We start from the raw sequence: 6,239 nt of genomic DNA on the forward strand, positions 1-6,239 counted from the left end.
TCCTGGCACTTGGAAAGACTGGACGAGCATTCATCTTAAATTCATTCAGGAGGGTATCATCATTTTACTGAGGCTACCTCAGAGCAGCCAGTCCACCAGCCACAGCCGCCACCCATCCTCAGGGTTAAAACCCCACCTCTTTGCAGTAGCACGTCTTTACTTAAAGGACTGCATTGCCATCCTGCTGGAGCCAGAGGCACAGAGAAAGGGAGGCAAAAGCATATAGGAGGCTGGTTTGGGGTCCGTGTCTGTGTGGACATATAGGAGGCTGGTTTGGGGTCCGTGTCTGTGTGGACGTGTCGGAGGCTGGTTTGGGGTCCGTGTCTGTGTGGACGTGTCGGAGGCTGGTTTGGGGTCCGTGTCTGTGTGGGTGTGTTATAGGCTGGTTTGGGGTGGGTGTCTGTGTGGACATGTAGGAAGCAGGGAGTGCGCTGGCTCTTGCGTACCCAGCTTGGTTCCACTCTCGATGGGACAGCCGGGCTTTGCATGGAGACTGAGGACGGCTCTTGTGTCTTTTGTGGGCGGGAGACAGGAGGTGGCCGGCTCAGGGCTGAGTGGTCGGAACCAGGACCCTGTCCCAGGATGGAAGGCTGCGATGGTGAGTTGGCGCAGGCAGGGCTCAGCCTTGGGCATTGGGGCCTGTGTTTTCCATCCTGGTCAGCACGGCTGAGCTGAGGTTGGAGTGTCTGGGGTCGGCTGTGCTTCCGGGAGCCTGAATGCTGTGGCTCCAGCCCAGCTCCTGTGGCTCTGGTGTTCCCCGGTCGGAGGCTCGGGTCGCTGTGATCTGGGCTTGGCAGCACAGCCCAGGCCCTGCAGGCTCATGCAGGGAGGGCTGCAGCTGGCATCGGGGCACCTGTAGGGAGGGTCCCCACTGTGTGGCTGTGCTGGCATGGGCACCGCTGCCAGGTCCAGTTGCTGGTGTTTCCTCAGGTCTCAGCTACACTTGAGTGTGTCACCTCATTCAACAAGCAGGTCAGACAGTGTCACCAGGGCAGGGCAGGAGGCCTGGGGACGCCTTGGGCATCCACGACGTGGCTCCGCCTCGGGGCCCCTCCACAGCACACAGGCCTGACTTTGCCGAGGGCCCATGAGCTGTCAGCACAGGCTGAAGTTGTGTGCTGGGGTCAGGCGCTGTCACGGGAGTGCGCAGGGCTGGGGCACGTGCAATGCATATGGCTGTTTGTGGTTTGCCCCTGAAGCCTCAGGCCCTGTGACGCATGTCCCCTACACATGTCATTGGCCTGAGCCGTCTCTGCGAGGGTGGCCTGGTGGGGTTGTACTTGTAGGGCGTCTGGACAGTGAAGCGGCTTTTTCCCCTTCACCCCCGCGCTCGTGGTGAGGACGTCACCGTGCAGGCTTCACTGGAGGAGTGGGGTTCCACCCGCCTCTGGGGGGCTGCAGGAGTCGCGAGCCCGCCTGCGCAGGAGGCTTCTCTCTGCTCCCTGTTTATCGTTCGCCTGAGCGTGGCTTGTGGCAGCGTGGACTTGCACATTTTTGTTTTGGTACTTTGGGGGTCTGTCTTCTTGGTCTAGAAATTTAAACATCTGGGGGTTTGGCAACATTTATGACAGAGCGCCACAGCTTAATAACTGTTGCATAAAACTCTAAGTGACTTTAGAGAGGGACTCTGACTCTGCTCAGAGCTGGCCTTCGTGTTACATAAAGCCACTCAGCCTTGCAGGACGCGGGAGCCCTGAGCACAGCGTCTGCTGCAGTGTCTGAAGTCGCTTCAGCTTTTCCAAAACGCTGGCTCTGGCTCTGTCGTCTGCACTTGGCTTTGGCAGTGGCCCTGCGGGCTGCTTTGCTGCCCTTCAGTACGGCAGCACCGCCATCCCTTCCCCACCGTCTCAACCCCAGAAGGAAGGAAAGAATCTCTCCAGGAACTTGGACCAACGTGGGGACACCTCAGGGGTCCTCCTTCCTGTGGAGGGAGCTGCCCTTGGAGCTTCCTTCCTGGGCAGGAGGGATGGCGGCTCCATTTCAAAGAGTGCTGAGAGCAGCGCCAGGGCTGGAGGGGACGCTGGGAGGCCGCCAGCGCCCAGGGACACCGCCCTCAGTGCTCCATTTCTCACTGATGATTAACACATGTTTGGACTCCAGGACTTCGATGTAAGGAGGTTCCACAAGTACCTGCAATACCTTTTCCACCACCTGCCCCTGCGTCGCCCCGACTGGGTGGGTGGGGCCCTCCCTGGCTGGGCTGCAGCCAGTGTCTCTGTGTTAGCACATGGGAAGCGATCTGACAAGGCGTAGACATATTTGATGGTAAAAGTGACGTCCTCTTCATTTCACAAGGTTCAGGGACCCCGTAGTGGGAGGGGTGGCGGTTGCCACACAAGGCCAGGCACTGAGAGAGCACACCCTAGGCGTCTCCTCTGTCAGCCGGGTCATGGTCGTGTCCTGCTTCCAATGGCGTGGGAAAAGCCAGATCCTGGGTGTCTTTGTCTGCAGTATCTGACTCCTGCGTAGCGCTCGGTTCCTGCCTGTGAGCTGACCTCTGAAACAACAGTTACCTTCCTGGCTAGACGGGGATTATTCTCTAGAGCCCGGCAGGTGGGTGAGTGTCTCTCATGTGGGAGCCTGTGTGTGTCTGCTGGCAGTCTCAGCACACAGCAGCCTCAACGTCCCGGGCTCAAGCAATGCTCCCTGCGCAGCTTCCCAAACAGCTGGGACTGCAGGCGCCCAGCACCACACCTGGCTAATATTTTTATTTTTTGTAGAGATGGATGTCTCACTATGTTGCCCAGGCTGGTCTTGAACTCCTGGGCTCAAAGTTTAATACTCCTGACTCAGCCTCCCAAAGTGCTAGGATTACAGGCATGAGCCACCGTGCCCAGCCAAATATTTTCTGGGGTTTTTTTTGGTTTTTTTTTTTTTTTGAGACTGAGTCTTGCTCTTGTCGCCCAAGCTTGAGTGCAGTTGTGTGAACTCAGGTCACTGCAGCCTCCATTTCCTGGATTGAGTGACTCTCCCACCTCAGCCTCCCAAGTAGCTGGACTTATAGGCACCTGCACCACACCTGGCCAATTTTTGTACTTTTAGTAGAGACGGGGCTTCACCATGTTGGTCAGGCTGGTCTCGAACTCCTGACCTCCAGTGATCCACTTGGCTCGGCCTCCCAAAGTGCTGGGATTACAGGCGTGAGCCATGGTGCCCAACCCCCTAATTTTTTTTTAACCTAACAAGAGATATGTATTTCTTTGACTCCAAGGAGTACATCCCATAATCATCAGGGCCCACTAAAGGGGCAGGGATGACGCTTGAGAAGAGATGGGGCATTCAGGGCGCTGGGGCCGTAGACAGGGCAAGACTTCAGCAGGCAGCAAGGAGGCCAGGGGCGGACGTGGGGAACACAACTGACATCTGGCCTTTGCCCACGCGGGGTGGCTGTGGTCCTGTGGACTGGGATAGTGGGGCACACTGGCAGGGGCAGTTTGAGGGAGAGGATGTCTCACATTGAAACAATACTTTAAAATAAGAGATTTGTCTTCATGGCTTCCATGCCTGTCCATGGCGGAGTGGCAGGTGCAGGACCAGCCTCCCCACTATGAAACCGTCAGCAAGTGAAATACCAGGTGGCACAGGTGCCCCGGACTGCTGTCCCTGGAAAGGAGATACATACAGCGTGGCCTTGGTAGCCCCAGCCTTCTGCCTGAGCGCCTTGTACACCTCAGCTAGGGCACCCAGCAGAACACAAGGCGTCTCCGAGCTCAGGAGGCAGGGATCAGAGTTGAGGGTGGCTTACATTTGTGCGGCAAGGCACCAGAGTAAAGGAGCTAACAGAGACATCACCACAGAAACCTACACGGATTCCCCTAAGTTTTTGGGTTTGTTCTAAGCTATGAACATGGAGAGTGAGAGTCTTTGAGGGTTGGTGGAAAGCGGCAGGTAGGGAGTGGTGACCTTAGTGGTGAGTCTGAGGGTCCCACAGTGCTGGGAGATAAGCCTCCCCATCAGCCAGTCCGGAGGCGACTTGCGTAAGACCCTAGGCACTCAGCCCATGCCCCCAGAAAGGCCACATCTTAGGAAGAGTGTTCCTCTCGCCCTAGAAAAGGTCTGTTCTAGACTGACCCTAATGGAGCTTTTGGAAAGACCAAGTTCGTCTTCCAGTAGCTCAGCTGCTCACCAGACAGACTCATTCATTCACTCTCCAAAGGAAGCAGACAGAAGTAGCCTCTCAATGATGTTATGGTCTTTCATAATAGCTAGAATCAGAAACTACTACACAGGGAAAGAAACAGGAAATAGGATCCCTATACAGGAAACTAAAAAGGTCGTGAGAAACTGACTGTGATAGCCGAGGAAAGAGAAAAGAGGGTTTGAGGCCGCCATTATGGGTACACACAAGGGCTCAAGGGAAGTAGTCCTCTTTTTTTCTTTTTTCTTTTTCTTTTCTTTTGAGACAGAGTCTCACTCTGTCCCCCAGGCTGGAGTGCAGTGGTGAGATCTCGGCTCACTGCAACCTCCACCTGCTGGGTTCAAGCGATTTTCCTGCCTCAGCCTCCCAAGCAGCTGGGATTACAGGTGTGCGCCACCACACCCAGCTAATTTTTGTATTTTTAGTAGAAACGGGGTTTCGCCATTGTTGGCCATGCTGGTCTCAAACTCCTGACCTCAGGTGATCCACCCGCCTCGGCCTCCCAAAGTGCTGGGATTACAGGCATGAGCTACCACACCCAGCCTAGTAGCGGTCTTAATGAACGAACACATGGGAAATTTAGCGGAGTCTCTGAATCTTTGAAGAAGAGCCAATTGGACATTTTAGAACTGAAAAGTACAGTATCTGTACTGAAAAATCTGTTGCATGGGCTTAATAACAGGTTGGAGATGGTAGATGAAAGCCTCAATGAATTTTAAGAGAAATCTTTAGAAATTATCCAAGCTAAAGAAAAAACACAAAAAAAGATTGAAATGAGCAGAGCATCAGTGACGTGGGATAACACCAGGTGGTCTAACATACATGTGATTGGAGCCCCACAGAGAGAGGACACAGAGAATGGGGCATAACTAGTATTTAAAGAAATAATAGCTGAACTATGTAAATGTATAAATCCAAGAAGTTCAGCATACCGTAAGCAGTAGAAGTAAGAGAAAACCCTGTCTGGGCATATTGTAGTCAAACTACCGAACACCAAAGACAACCTCTTGATAGCATCCAGAAAAAAAAAGACGTTACACTCAGAGAATAAAGATTCAAATACGTCTGGTTTCTTATAACCACTGGAGGTCAGAGCACGGTGGACTGGCACCTTTACAGTTCTGAAGAAAAACGATTGTCAACCCAGAGTTCTGTCCAGTGACAATATCCTTCAAAAACGAAAGCAAAATAAAGACATTTTCAGATAACTGAAAACTGAGAGAAAGCTTTGCCAGCAGGCACACTGTAAGAAATGTTAAAGGAATATCTTCGGGCTGAAGGAATTATTGCTAGGCAGAAACTCATCTACAGAAAGGAGTAAAATCCACTGGAAATGGTAAAGGTAGGTAAATATGAAAAGTTCTCTATTTCTTTTTTTCTTAATTTATTATAGACACAACTGAGGCAAAAACTGTAATATACACGACGTTAGTGCAAAGGAGGGAGGGGATCCTTCCTGAATCTGTAACGTCACTGGCTCTGTAAATTCTACATGAAGTGGAAAATATTAACCCCAGGTCCGTTGTGAGCAGGCGAGAATGCCTATTGTTAGCCCTCGGGCAGTCACTCAAAGTAGTGCGAAGATATGGAGCTGAGGAGCCCGTGGAGTGACTGAAATGGAGTATTAGACACATTTGCTTATAGTAAGAAGGCAGGAACAGAGGAGCGGATGAAAAACCAGATGAGACTCTGAAAACAAAAAACTAACCAATCAGCCGTATCAATGATTACATTAAATGTAAGTGACTAAATCTTCCATTTAAAAGACAGAGATTTAGAATCAGGCCAGGCACGGTGGCTCACTCCCATAATCCCAGCACTTTGGGAGGCCAAGGTGGGTGGATCACCTGAGGTCATCAGGAGTTCAAGACCAGCCTGGCCAACATGGTGAAACCTCATCTCTACTAAAAATACAAAAATTACCTGGGCGTAGTGGCTCATGCCTGTAATCCCAGCTACTCGGGAGGCTGAGGCAGGGAGAATCACTTGAACCCAGGAGGCAGAGGTTGTAGTGAGCTCAGATCGTGCCACTGCACTCCAACCTGGGCAACAGAGTGAGACTCCGTCTCAAAAAAAAAAAAAAAAAAAAAGCCGGGGGGGG

The 6,239-nt window shown here is 52.4% G+C and overlaps 1 protein-coding gene across 1 annotated transcript in view; it reads left to right on the forward strand.

Annotated features, from left to right (window-relative positions):
- The window catches only part of LMF1 (lipase maturation factor 1), a 122,879-nt gene that overhangs the window by 15,420 nt on the left and 101,220 nt on the right, over window positions 1-6,239 (forward strand). The gene's annotated exons all lie outside the window — the stretch shown is intronic.

This window comes from Theropithecus gelada, chromosome 20, assembly GCF_003255815.1.
Source record: "Theropithecus gelada isolate Dixy chromosome 20, Tgel_1.0, whole genome shotgun sequence".
NCBI lineage: Eukaryota > Metazoa > Chordata > Mammalia > Primates > Cercopithecidae > Theropithecus > Theropithecus gelada.